Source organism: Nylanderia fulva, unplaced genomic scaffold, assembly GCF_048542155.1.
Source record: "Nylanderia fulva isolate GAGA-0341 unplaced genomic scaffold, ASM4854215v1 Scaffold352, whole genome shotgun sequence".
NCBI lineage: Eukaryota > Metazoa > Arthropoda > Insecta > Hymenoptera > Formicidae > Nylanderia > Nylanderia fulva.
Genome location: NW_028190425.1, coordinates 1 through 15,492, shown reverse-complemented (window position 1 = coordinate 15,492; position 15,492 = coordinate 1). Strand labels below are relative to the sequence as shown.

Below are 15,492 nucleotides of genomic sequence, written 5' to 3'. Positions count from 1 at the left end.
GATATATGATCGGGATATTCCCAAAAAGTGTCCTTTGCATCTCTTCTAAACCATCAAATTTTCAATTGTCTTTTTGTATCCCTTGAATGGAGGATGAAATGTACGAATACTTGGATCATCCGGCTGATGTTCAAATTCACTGTAGAGCTGGGAATTTAAATAGGTTATTTGAGTTAGCAAGTGAGGGAATGATAAGCTATGCTGTACAATCAAAGAATGGAATACCTAAAGGGGTTGAAAAGAAGCATTACCTAGAAATAACCGAAAAGAACCTAGAATTGATGCTAGTTAAGTACTTACAGCACTTCATTGAGGTATTATATGGTGATGAGATGGTACCTGTCAGATACCAGGTGGATATACAGGAGGATAAGGTTAGAGTTACGTATTGGGTTATACCAGCTGATTTTTGTGATTCTAAATGCGAGGTGAAGGGTGTTACCTTTTCTAGACTAAAAATCGAATCTACGGAGATGTTCTGTGAGTGCTATTTCATTGTTGATGTGTAGAAATGAATTAGTAAATTAATTAAAATTTAGATCTGCTGATTAAGTTCCCACAGGATGTAATATCCAAAAACACTCTTTGAGGTACTCTCCTAAAACAAAGAAACAGAAAATTTGAAATGTTACAATGTGAGTTTTACATTTTGTAAGCTATAAAAGTAAAGCTTTGAATTGGTACTAATGTTGTTTGGAGTATTACTGAGCATTGGAGTAGCAGAATGTGGTATATTCAATGATTATTTGAACTATCTACCGGAATATGGTGCTTATGACCCACTTCTATTTGGTGGTTTACCACCGGTGTTTGATATACCCTTGAAATTTACAAAGGATCCCTCTTTATACAGAGGTTTCAACTATAACAGTCCTTTGATCATAGGTGGAGTGTTAAGGAATAATTATCCACCCGATAATATGATAGCAAGAGCTAATTTCTTACCAGACTTGAGGAAAGAACTAACAAGGAGGGGATATCCAAAATCATCTTCACTACGAAGTCCAACAAATCGATTTTTTAGTCCTCATCCCTTGTACGGTTTTTATGACTTGGAGTAATCCGTGAGAGCTAATTTAACGAAAGAAAATAAAATTTAAATAAAGTTTCTTTGAAATTAACTTGGGACATTTGATTTATTATTACCTTAAAAGGTAATTTATGATTTGTTTGAATGTTCCTCTCAGCTTTTAAAATGGATCGGGTGTTTTAAAATCAGCAGAAATGAAGTATTGTTTTAATTGGTCTGAGGTAATTGGTTAAGAAGATGGAGAAGGGTCCTAAAACGCTCAACCCATCCATAATTGTGTTAATAAATGGTGAAACTGTGGTTTATTGTTAGAAGGTGAATCATCACTAAACACAGCATGTAAATATGAAACTTGTTTTACTTATAAGATGTTTTAACTAATAGAATCGAAGCAAAAAACCAAATAAGGAAATATTTACTTAAAGATACAATGCTGTGTTATATATTAAGTTATCTAGGAAGTATAAAAGGATTCTATGATGTAGGTCATGTTTTTGGACATGGTGGGGTAAGCCATGGTGACAATGGTCATTTAGGATATGATGTGCATGGAGGACATGGTGGGATATTCTCTCATCATAATGGAATGGGAACACATTCGGGAGATACAGGAAAAAACGGTATTCTTTTTACGAGAGATGTAATCCACCATGGTGATGGTGGAATATACATATCTAGAGGTGGAAACCAACGAGTAGGATATGCTCCAGCCATTGAAGGTGCTTTGTCCATAGATGATATACACAACAAAATGTTAGACGCAAAGATGGATGCGCATCTGGCAGCCATAAGGAAAATGGAGGCTGAAATGAATGCTGAGAGGCTAAAGGCATCGATAGCTAGGGAAGAGGCAATAAAAAACCAAGAAATGATTGAGAAATTGAAAAATATGGATGACGAAGCGGCCAAGGCTGAACATATCGATCCAGAAATACTTGGGAAGAAAGCCATACCCATTGCAACCTTCACTTCTGAGAACTTCCCACTCTATCACCATGTCAGAGATTTAGTCGAAAAGGTCAAAGCCGTAAGGGAAACTGAAGCCAGAAACATAAGAGCACAGAAAGAACTCACAAAATTGGATGATATCACGGATAAACTCAGACCAGTAGATCTAGCATTGGAACAACCAAGGTTCTACAGAGACTTTGTCCAGGCTGGAGATGCTAATAAGCTGATGTTTGATATTCCAGTTACAGATCCCAGTGGTTCCTTTTACATTTCATCTAAAGCAGATGGGAAAGATGAAGATCATCATACCTTCCCCATTAAAGAGCACTCTTATCCGGATGGTCACTCGCACTGGATCAACCATGGAGATTTTAGTAGCCAAAACCACTCATCGTCCCTCAACACCAATCCGTTTTCAACATACGGCACCTCATTAATGGATTTATTACCACCACTTTCAACTATTCGGAGATCTAATCCATTGCCAAACAGAAGAGGATTGAATTACGGAGGAATACCAACTTTTGTTTTTGATTCTTTTAACTATCTCAGATGAGATAAAGTACCTTAGTTAAGGGGATAATAAAAGCTTTTTTATTTAACCATTTTACTATAAACCCAATCTATTCCCAATCTTCTCAAATAGACCCAAATAAACCATTAATCCCTCTTTCCCGATCCTTTCTATGCCACAGGTTATGGCAACGGCTTTTTCATCCACAAATCGCCCTTCCCATCCCTTACCCTCGGACTGAATCCAAATAGAGAGACATAAAACGGAAACGTTACACTCGGGAATCGGAAACAATTTATGTGAGAAAAAATAAAATATATAAAAATGAAATATTTACAAAGGGGAGTATGCTAATTCTCTTTGTACAATTAATAGGAGCACTTTCATACAGTCTATTTAGAAGAAATTTTGCACCAGGAGTCGATACACCAATATACCACGAAATTGGACTGCATTCCAACCAAATGATACCTCCTAACTCATCATTGCTACATATGAAACCAGCCTTTGTTGATCCATATTACGATGATATGGGTATAAACTCATATAGTACATACAGTCCATTCTAATTCTACCACTTGGTTTGTTTTAATTCTTGTTTATAAATAAAGCTTCAATTTCTAATATTTCCCTTGTTCTTGTGAAGTGAAAATGATCTTTAAAAGATCAATTACTCTGGAATATCATCTCTCAAAATATGCTAATAGAACTGTAACTAACTTGCTGCTATAAATCAAGGCTCTAGACATTCTTCCATTTAATTCTGTAATTACGCATTACAATTTCTTTGACCCACTGTTTTCATTTCTTATAGCTCATTAGCACAGCTAAAACCACCTACTCTGATTTTATAGGATCCTTTGGGATTAATTTACCTTTTACCAGCACACTGTAAAACAAAACTCTTCAATATTAAAGCTTTTCTTTGATAAAGACGAAGCTGAGGCATTTTTATCGAGTAGAAATGTGTTTTATGGCAAACTCCCTTATCTAGAGTATTCGGAAAGTATGGTAAAAAATGTAGAAAGGAGATCATTAGATATGGTGGAAGACAGTGTAACACTGAGATAGGCCAGAAGATACACCTTTGGAAGTCATTTAAACTGTGCCCAGATCCTACACATGGCCTATCTTTGGCTTAATCGCTGTACTCAAACACAAATTATGGCACAGAGCGGATACTTTGGAATAGACTTTTGGAAGCAATAAGATATATACTATGATATATCTGAATAACATTCATTAAAAATGTTTAAATTTTATTTTACAGGGTGTTGGTAAATAGTAATTACAACCCCATGTAACGATGCAGTCTACTTACAGTAATTAGTTACTCTCTAAGAAAAGATTTATTGCCATACAACTAGTATTGTACACACAGAGATATAGGTAAGGTTAAGGGTAGAAACACAGTGTTTAGCAGCTATAGCTTTATTTAATGAGTGGTGCTACACTTCATTGCTGTAACACACTACCAACGAATACTCTCTTGGCTTTACCCTTGAATAAACAGGTTAACTTGTCAACAACATCAGGTATACATATTGTAATGTGCAACTCGTCTAACCCTATCTCACACTTAGATAGATCCATAGTTGACAGACCGTCATCTACAGAACAATTTATAAACTCTAATTTTCTTAATTTCTTACAGTATGACAAACCAATGATATCATCCCCTGTTAACTTAGAATCTATAACACTCAGATCGCTCAACCTCTTTGTTAACATTGTTGGCTCATCTTTAGATCTTAAAAAAAAAGATAGTAATTTTCTATGTGTAGAATTGTTTACTTTTAGCTTATCCAAAGAAGTTAATGGAAAATACTCTACACAATCTAAGATGCATTTACTAGCAATTCTAAAACCTAAACTTAATGTTGTCAACTTTGATAAATACTTCAACACGTTCTTGTTACCTTTCAAATCAAGCCCTTCAATACAGTCCAAGTTCGTAATCACCAACCTTTCGAGTTTTTTTAACTTAGTGATAGCTTTCAGATCTTTCAAAGTGAGACAACCATTGGAAAGCAATTTAAATTTTATAACAAGAGACTTGAGAGTCTTTGTAATTTTACCACCCTTCTTAAATGTCTTTGCTATTGAAAAATCAAACCCATCAATGATAAGCTCTTCTAGTTGTTTAAAGTCTGACACAAGTGAAATACGATCAAGATGTTTAGGATTACTCGAAGGAAGTATAGAAAATTCAATACTCAATTTTTTTAGATTCTTTTTTAACCTTTTGTTTTTCAGTATCAGATCTAACGGACATTTTATCCCCTTTCTCTGTAGCTGTTTTTTATTCACTTTTTCTTCATAAGAATAAATCTCATCACTTATCTTTATTTCCAATTCTTCGAGTTTTTTCAGGAAATCATTGTTGTTGAAGAAAGCGCTTAAAACACTAAAGTCTTCACAATACAATCCAAGCTTCGTTAAATTCTGATATGACTCAGATAGTATTCTCAGACTTTCCTTATTCCTAACTTCAAATCCTGTTATTTTCAATACTTTGAGGGTATTCTGCAGTTCACAACCATCATATATAAATTGATAATCTATTATCTTATGACTCCATATTTCACTAATGTAAAGTTCATCCAGCGAAAACTTAGACAACTCTTTAAAGTTATCTTCTTTTATGCAACCAACTGTAACATCCAACACTTTCAAGCTTTTTTTCAACACATCACTTTCTAGTATTACATCTATATCAGACAATGTAGTAAATTTAAGTTTAACTAGCTTAAGTCTGGATATGTATTCCAACTCTTTCTTTGATAGCTCAATTACCATCACTTCAAGTGAGTTGACATAGCCAAAGCAATAGAAAACTCTAAGTTTTCTCCAAAAACTCTTGATTGACTCTGTATCTTTCTTTCCAAGATAATCCAAAACACGTGGTTCAATGAGAAACCCCTTTTCCACACTTACTATAGTCTCTTCGTTATCTCCTTTTATATCTAATACATCTTTGACATTCTCGTCGTCTTCCCAAGTCTCACGAATTGTCAAATTAAATTCATCCAAAAATGAGTTAAACAACATTTCCATCATATTCATCAATTTCTCATACTCTTCCTTCCTATCTTTATTTTTTATAAGTATCTTTATTTTATCTAAAACCCTCTGGTACAACCTCTCAGTCTCATCTTCGGGAGGAAAAAGATTATAAAGAGCAGAAAGGATATCAGTTATGGATACTTTATCCATAAAATCAGATGATGGTTCATCTTTCTTGTTCAATTCCAGAATAGCATCAAAGACACGCTTTGATATATCGAGTTCTATCTCTCTCTTTCCAGAATAAAGCTTCTTATAATCTTTTATAATCTCAATATCGCTGCGATTGTAAGAACCCATTTCTCCATCTACGAACTTAATTTTAATTGATTCTTCTTCACTTCTTCCACACACAACTTGCAATAGCATCGCAAGTACATATAACATCATGGATATTCTTTTTTCTCTTCTTTTATACTTTTTTTTATTTATGGAATACTTTTCAATTCAACAATAATACCATAAAAGATGATATTGTATAAATGATAAATTGCTTTCTTCTCTTCTTTTATATTTTTTTTTATTTATGGAATACTTTTAGTGCGTAACTATACCATAAAAGATTGATGTTGTATAAATTATGTTATTTTTGGTATTTAAAATTTTTACGTTTGCAAAAGTTACTCTCTTCTCATCACTAAATAGGACACGAATATCTCACATGATTCTGATTTGACAAAATCTCTTTTTAGAGTCAATTAATGAACGTTTGGAACACTACTGGTTTGCACAAATATTATACAACACCTCATCCCCACCATATACCATGTGTTATATTAAATAGACTCATAACTTACAAACCCTCCTGGCAGAACAGAACCATATTAGAACAAACCCAAGACCAGTAGAACGTTCACTAGTACTTTAGTATTAGCTAAGACAAACCTCGAGAGTGATCTCAACACCCTCTCATCTTTTCAGTAGAGCAGAAACAGGTCAAAGATTCTGATCTAAAAACACTTTAATTAAACTCCATCTTTCCAAGTCCATCCTCACCAGCTTACTTTTCCAACACTTATCCACGCTCTCACTCCATTCACAAAGACTGTCCATTCTTCTGGATCTAGTATTCCCATCAACCATTGGGAACAGATTTCAAGTTCAACCCACTATTTATATGCTTTACTTCCAACTTTCAATCCAGGAAGTCTTATGATCCTTGACCCTTTCTAATGTATTATACTGTTGCTAGGTGTTGGCTATAGGCCAAGTATTTACTAAAATATTTAAATAAACCCTGATTTTATTTGTGATCAATAGTTTAGTATAAATTTTTAACGACTTAGAAACATCCCCAATTTAAAATAAAGGAACAGAGAAAGAAATGGAAAGAACAAAAAAGGTAAACTACAAGAAGACAGGAAGAAAGTTTCATGATGCATGGGCATTGCTTCTTTACATTGTTGCTACTTTAGGGTGTATTACCTTTTACTTTTCTCAGAAGAACAGCGTGGAGAATATTGAGATGAATTTGAGATCACTCTTTGATAGCACAACTCTCTTGATTGGAGTACCTTTACTTCTCCTGGGATTTATTTGTGGATTGGTAGCCTCTTTTTTATACTTTCCTGCTGTGGTTATGCACATAGGGTGTATCCTCTCTCCTGTATTTATGCTTGGATTCACGTTGATGCTTGGAGATGTTTCATCAATATTTTTTGGTGTTCTTGGTGCTTTAGCTTCTTTATTTGTATACTTCTTTTATGTTCGAAAGAATATAAAGTATTCAGCTAAGGTTCTACAATCTACTACCCAGATCCTTCTTAAGTATTCTGTGACAATTCTCTCAGTGATTTTGGTGTCCATGGGATTAGTTGTTTTATTGAATGGATTCTCCATAGCCACGCAATCTTTTAAACTGGCAGAAACCAACTGCTGGATGTATGTTCTTCTGTTTTTACAGAATGTTTGGACTTTTTTCAATATTTTGTACTTTTTAAGAGTATTTGTGTCAACCATTGTGTCTTTAGAGCTTCTTGGAACTGGAGATGATACAAATCTCAGTATTTCCTATGAATCTGTTAAGAACTCTGTGATGTGTCTGGGAAGTATCTGCTTTGGTGGGTTTTTAATAACTCTGATCAAGACTTTAGGGAGTATGGCAGAAAGAGGGGAGAGAAATAGAGATGAGAGGAGAAATCTGGGTGTTGAGCTAATAAGAATCATTCTCAGGAAAAGTCTAGCCATCTTGGAAGAGATGGTTCACTTCAATAATGATTGGTCTTTCTGCTATATGGCAATATACGGAACCTCCTATGTTGGGTCAATTGAGGGATCATACAATGTATTAATTAAGGGAAACAACAAGATACTCCTTAATTCTCTTTGTATTGTTCCAGCATTGAACTTGTTTACGTTATTATATCTCGGAGTTTTAATGTTCGTGTTTTGTTCTGCTATTCCGCCTGGTAAACTGTTTATACCATCAAATGTATACCCTGTCATTTTTCTAGGGTTATCCTCTCTTATAATCTTCTCGTTTATTCTTCAATCCTTTGATTCAGCATCTAAAGCATTTCTTTTTTCGCACTGTGAGGATCAAACAGCTATTAAGAGTAAGTTTCCGCAGACTTACGATGCGTTAGAAGAGCAGAAGCATAAAGCTATCTGAGATAGTAAATAAAGTAATAAGTTGAATTGATTCTAGCTTGTTTTATCTAGTGTTTTTGCCAAGTTACCCAGAGTAACGCTTTTCTCTCCTTTCTCACTGCATTCTACTGCTCGATAAGGAAATTGGCTTGGTCTGGAGACTGATCACAGAATTGGTGCTGGGAGATGTTTATAGAAATATTAGAGCAATTAGCAACTGTAAGTTTATTTTAAGGAGTTAGGACCAGAGAAAGTTGGACATTCTCGCACCGTTCAGTAATTCTAGGGAGAAGGGCAAAAGAGACAATCAGACTGCAGATCTTCTTCGGATTGTATAGAGTTACTTAGAATGAGTTGTATTGCACCAGAGTTTCATGTAGTACCTCTATGCTAGATCCTTCACTTAACAGTGACATAATGGTTTCCATGTCTTGAGGTGTCAAGTTTCCACAATTCACAACAACCCATTTCACACAATACTAAATATAGATGAGTCTATTGAAGTCATCCATAAACTCAAGACAGTACCTTACTTTACCATTTTATATCAAAGTTAGCAGGTCATTGTTTGTCCATTCAGTAAATGTAATGTTGGGTATCGGGATAGTCCCTCTACTTCTATACATTTTGATATTCAAAGCTCATTTAAACTATCAAAGAGTGTATAGCAATGATACTATGAAACACTCCACAAGATATATCTCTGATCTAGAGAATCTACCTCTAGAAGAGAGTGACAGATACTTACTAGATGGATCTATTGTTACAATAATACATCGAGACAGTAAAATGTATTTAAAGAGTGAAGACAGGAACTATTCAACGGGTAGCTATCAGCAGATGGTTTATGGTGGGAGGAGTAAAAGTGAAAAGAGTGTATGGAGGGTGGTGAAGGTGTATGTAGATGAGAAATAGATACTTCTACATAGAAGATAACAGGATTGATGATTCTGTGAGATGCGAGCTTCTAGGATATAATTTTGAAGAGAGTGTTATAGAGAGGAGAGATGCATCTCCCACTTCCGAGATACTTCTAAACGAAGAGTCTGAGGATAAGAAAGAGATAGGTCTCCATTCTAATGATGGGAACTCTTCAAAGGTGCAAGACAAGATCCAAATGGGTTATCTCTCAGAGGAGAGTGAGTCACTCAAAGAGGAAGTAGAAGATCTCAAGACAAGAAGAGAGAATTTGAGGAAAATGGAAGAGAAGGTCCTTAGATACAAGAATTTAACATTTTTAGAGAAGTTCTTGGAGTACAACGGGGCAATGATAAACTCGCACCAAAAGTTAAATGGAGAAAGAGTGTTTTCAAGTAGACCCTTTGAGTGGTTAAAAGGAGAGAAAAGGATTTTGTATTGGAGCTCTCTTTTTGAAGAAGGGAGTGAGGAGAGGGGGAATGAACACAAAAAGATTATTTTGAGTGGAAACAGTGCTAACTTTTTACTTTCATCTCCACTTCTCTGTTTATTTCCACTTTTTGAACTTTTAAACTTCATCAGCTCTAGAAGGTACAGAACCACGCTAAAAACACCAACGTTGATTTACGTCTTTTACCTTCTCTGGGCATTTCACTTCCTTCCTTATCTCCTTGTGGAGAGGGAACTCTACCTAACCCACTACCTTACCTCTCTCCACTTTGGCATTCTATTTTACGGTCATTTCCTTTCTCTTCTAGGGTGTGACATTCTTTACCCAGTACTTCCCCTAGTCATCTCCTCCTTTTAATACCTTGGGGTATCTTACAAGACTTCTAACCATTAAACTAGAAACCCAAAGAGTTAAACCTTTATTAAAATATCTCATCCCAGTATTTCCACCTTTTTACAACACAAAAGGTACAGCATTACCTCTGTGGTACACCCGAGAATGCATCTTCCTTCGAGCTGTGAAAGGATTTGAGAAAACTTTGAAAGCTTTGGATCTGGGAGGCTTAAAGAATCATTGAGCTGGTAAATTAACTGTAAGAAGGAATACCCTGAGAAGGAAAAGTCACTCACAAACTTAGAGATCTCTCCTTCTGCTAGCACAAAAAACCTCTGAAGAACGTCCTCTGGGATCATTCCAAGATATTCCCTAAAGTCGTTGCTTTGCTTTATAAATGGACTCATCCCTTGTAAAACATTAAGTGACTTTCTTAAGTCATACTTACATGCTAGGAACAGCTCTTTATAAAACTCTTCAGCTTGCTCTAATCCCTCCTTCTCTCCTATAACCTGTAGATATCTAAAACTCTCCCTCTTACACTCAAATTTTATCTTTAAGAGTCTACTCCTCAGGGGAGAGATGATCTTAGAGAGGTAGTTCGTAATAAAAATAAATCTCGTACCCTCGGAATAGTCTTCTATGATCCTTCTAAGGCATTGTTGAGCATCGCTTGTTAAATTATCACATTCATCTAAGACTATAACCTTGTTTTTGGATATTCCAGATGCATACACCTTTATCTTCTCTCTTACCACGCTTATTCCCGCTCGTCTGAAGCGTTTAGCTCTAAAAGCTCTCTTTTAGCACACAAAATGTGTGCAAAGGTTGTCTTTCCGGTTCCAGGTGGTCCATACAGCAATAAATTGGGGAAATCTCCCTTTACACCACCTCTTAAAAACTCCTTTAGGTGTTCCTGTGCCTCAAAGGATTCTACACACCTTGGCCTGTACTTCTCTGTCCATAAAGCGTTCATTTGAGGGAGATGCGAAATGAAACAAAGATTTTGGTAAAAGGGAGGAAGAGTGTGGTAAAAAGATAAAATAAATGGAATTTTTATTTTTCTCAACGATCGGGTAAGTCCTCAAATTCTAATCTTTTTGATACCTCCCAGGGGAATTCTTCCCTGCCAAAATGCCCAAATGTCGCTGTTCTCTTGTAAAGCGGAAGATCAAGGGAGAGCTCTCTAACTATCATCCCGGGCTTTAGATTAAAATTTGATTTTATGACCTCTAGAATCTGCGGATCTGGGATCACTCCCGTCCCATAGGTATCCACGTGGATAGAGACTGGTTCTGCAATTCCTATGGCATAAGAGATCTGGATCAGCACTCTTCTACAAAGACCAGAACATACCAGGGATTTTGCTATCCACCTAGCTGCATACGCACCACTCCTGTCCATCTTAGACCAATCCTTCCCACTAAAACACCCTCCTCCATGGCATCCAAATCCGCCGTACGTGTCCACAATTATCTTCCTACCTGTTAAACCTGCATCCCCAACCGGTCCTCCTATAACAAACCTGCCACTCGGTTGTACATGGAATTGTGTGTTCTTCAGATACTTTTCGGGGATCACTTCTCTTATCACTCGCTTTACCAGTACTCGTCTCATCGTCTCTAATGACACATTCTCACTGTTCTGTACTGACAGGACCACAGTATCTACTCTTAGAGGAATTAAAGCACCACTATCCTTCATGTATTCAACTGTTACTTGCGATTTACAGTCCGGTCTTATCCAACTTACCTCTCCGGTCTTCCTCAACTCAGATACCCTTCTAGCCATTTTGTGGGCCAGTAAGAGGGTTAGTGGAATCTTCTCTTCTGTCTCATCTGTAGCATATCCAAACATCATTCCTTGATCACCTGCTCCGGTATCCTCTATATTTTTAGATTCTATGGCATCAGCTATGTCTCTACTCTGCTTATCTATATTCACCATTACTTTAATATTAGAACAATCAAAAGACTTGTCGCCATAGTCATAACCACATCCCTTGACCACCTCCCTAACAACCCTTTCGTAATTAACACTTCTATTGGAGGATACTTCCCCCACTAAAATCACCAAATTATTTTTAACCATTGTCTCCACTGCAACTTTAGAGTTTCTATCGTTTTTTAAATATTCATCTAGGATACTATCACTTATTGCATCACATATTTTATCTGGATGTCCCTCTCCAACCGATTCAGAAGTGAATAGAAAAGAGTTTCCACATTCCATCACTGAGTTAAAGGGTGGTTGAATTTGAAAAACTTTGAAGTAGTGAGATATAAGAGAAGTACCTCAAGTCATCAAATGATTGGTTCTCACTAGCTAAACAACAGATAATTACAGAGATAGAGTTTTTGGAGATCTACCCGAATTGTAATTTAACTTTGACGTTTTGAGAGGGTGATTATCACTTTGGAATCTTAGACTAAAGATTGTGTACAGTGAAAACAAGTGAATAACACCATTTTAATTACAATTATTTTATTGAAAGTTAAATGCTTCAAGGAAGAAACAATGAAATGAACAGAATAAGAGGTAGGATTGCTATCATCTTTGCAACTATCAATCTTGCAGTGATAGGCATTATTAGCGTAAGAACATTCATTGAGTTGAAAAAGACTGGGAATTGTGGACATAGCAAAAAAATCAACGTTATCTGTTCATACTGCTTTGAGCTATCAGTTTTTACGTTCATTTCTGCTCTGTTCTGTACCAGGTTTATATATAACAGTGATGTAGGTGGTTTCCTCTCCTTTATATTTTTTAGGGTCTTTCTGTCCATCTCAGCTATTCTGGAGTTCTCCAGGTGTAATATCGAGATAGTAGAGAACATGGCCATTCTAGCACTTCAAATTGTATCAATCCTTGTTATCATGAAATATCTCCCGTTTTTGAAGAGATGTATGGAGTGGAATCACTTCAAGTTTATTGGTCCCAACCCAGAGTTTATAAAACTTTACAAGATAAGTCAAAGAGAGTAATTTTGTTAATTTTAGGTTAGATGCTGTTATAAATCATTGAGGAAGCTATTATATGTTTATTTGCTGGTTGATCTAAGAATTTTATGGAAGGAAAGACAGTTTTTCTGTTACTTCCTCCTCCTAGAAGTACTTCCTGCACTTCTAGAAAGCGTTGCAAGCTTTTTTGAATCCCAAGAGAATGATTCTGTGAGGAGGGTTGGTATAACTCTCTGGTGTATCTTTTTAGCAAGTAGAACGTGGAGAATTTCAGCTATGTCCAGGAATAGAGAGATAGCTATCACACTCCTAGCAATTACTCAACTAATCCAAATGTTCGTCTTCTTCTTTTTTAATTGTGAAGATTTTAAGTCCTACCACAAGGGATTTAACCAATTCATACTCCTTAAAGATCAATTCCATGCCATGGACATTAACAAATAGTTGTAAATAGATATTATTGTTTGATGTATCTATATGTTAGTGATAAGTAAAGGGTATTGTTGTTTTCAGTTCAAAAATATTGGTCTATAAACTAGGACCAATTGTTTCTGCTTTTTGAAGTCGTGAGAGTCATTCCCAAAGGAGGATCCTACCACGATCTCACTTATTTAATCTTGGGTTCATCCTGGCTGTGATTATTCACATGCGGTTAAGCACCAGAGGTGGTGTTGGCGTCATACTAGCTAACCCTTAGTAAGTCTTCAACTGACAGGTCTATCCCAATCATATGCAGTGGGCCTCAGTTCCGGGCAGATAACGTTCATATAACCCGAGCATCGCATAATTGGGCTTTACCTACACTGCAAGTTGTTGAGATTGTCATTGTCCATTGACAGATAGATATTCACACTAGTCAAGATCCACTTGATCATATCTGATTCTCCACTGCCTATGAGATATTGAACCCCATTGTGTCATTCTCCTGAAGGCTTACAATAGAAACCAGTCAACAGTCTTAGTGTTCCCTATTCCAGTACCAACATCCATACTTCCAGAGGGCATACTATACGATCACTAAACACGATCTCGAACAGGCCCACAAAGTACTGTACCAAGACGGGACTCAAACTTTGGATCTCCCTTCAATTGTGTAAATAGTTTGATGGTTAGCCCATCGTGATCACAAAACATAGGTAGATCACAGGAAGCTTTCCTTCTACCTCCTTAGGATAACTAAACCATAAAAGAAGTAGAAGATGATCACAAAGAGAAAATAGAGCATAGAGAAGTACAGTAAAAAAGTTGAACAGGTGAGAAAACAACTACTGACAGGAAAGACCATTCTATAGCGTTAATGAAGGATACACAAAATCATACTTAGTGGAGGTGTGGAAAGACACTTTGAGTCAAGGATGGTGTTCCTGGTGCCAGAGAGTGGGATTGACACATCCATTCACTGATCTTGGATCCAGGTGTGTATGGTGAGATGGCACTGGATGTAGAACAAGGGAAACGGTAGATTACAACAAGGGTGTGGTGGAGTGGAACCAGGGTCCAGTTGTGTACCGTGTCTCTCCTGGTGTATACACTCTTTTGTACATCCCTTCGATCCTAGGATATGTTCACACCATCTCCAGATACACAACAATCACAATGGCCTGTTCATACTTCAATAAATTACTCTATCATTTGCACAATGTTAAGCTTCTCTTCCACCCTAAGGGTCTTGATGTCACTCTCAGACACCTATTGGTACAAGAGAGAGTAGAAAATAGAAGTTTAGATGTAAAAGTGACTAATTCACCATTTTATACAACATCACCTTTTATGGTATTATCGTTGAATTTATTCAATCTTTTATGATATGATTGTTGAGTTAAAAAGTAGTCCATAAAGAAAAAAAAAATATAAAAGGAGAGAAGAAAGATACCCATAGATGTTATATGTGTTTGCAATTCTACTACAAGTTGTGTGTGGAAGTGGAGACGAGAAAGTTAAGATTAAACTAAAAGATGGTGGGTATGAATACAATCTTAATGATATTCTGATATTCGACCCTATAAGGGATATGTTATGTGTGTTTCCTGAACTATTTGAGGGTGATACAGGACCAAATACCAATAGAAGATATAACAAAGAAGAACTTGATATGATTCTATCACTAAATAACAGGAACCAAGCATTGGTAACTGTGTAAAAGGTGAGTCTATGGTTAATATTTTATTGATAGTAAACAAATACATTGACTATACTGATGACACTAAGAATCTGTACCAAAGCTTGTTTTTTTCAGTGATGTGGTTAATAGAAGAAAACCATAATTGTCCAGGGGGAAAAAGAAAGAAAGTCATTGAAGAGATCATGGACCGGTGAGAGAAAATACTCACAGGAGGGGTTACACGATTCTACTTTGTAAGGAAAGTCATAAAAATATATGATGAATTGAGTAATAATGTTATTATTAGAGAACATGCGATGAGGGGGCCCTTTTTAAATCTTCCAAATGATTGAGCAGATTTAGAAAGAGTATTTTAAAATCAAAGGGGGAACAAAGAAATGAGGGGGGGGGGGGTGGACATAAAAAAAAATTTTTTGAAAAACCCTGGGCCCTAATTCGTCTTGAATTTAAAAAAAAATTTTTGGGGTGCTTTTAAAACTTCTCAATTTTTTCCCGCAAACCCTTGAAGTGAGGAGAATAAATCAAAGGGGAGTTCAATTTTTTTCCCAAATTGATTTT

The 15,492-nt window shown here is 36.1% G+C and overlaps 1 pseudogene; it reads right to left on the bottom strand.

Annotated features, from left to right (window-relative positions):
• Positions 1-10,917: 10,917 nt before the first annotated feature.
• On the bottom strand, positions 10,918-12,084 carry LOC114930702 (S-adenosylmethionine synthase pseudogene; annotated as a pseudogene).
• Between the last annotated feature and the right edge of the window lie 3,408 nt (positions 12,085-15,492).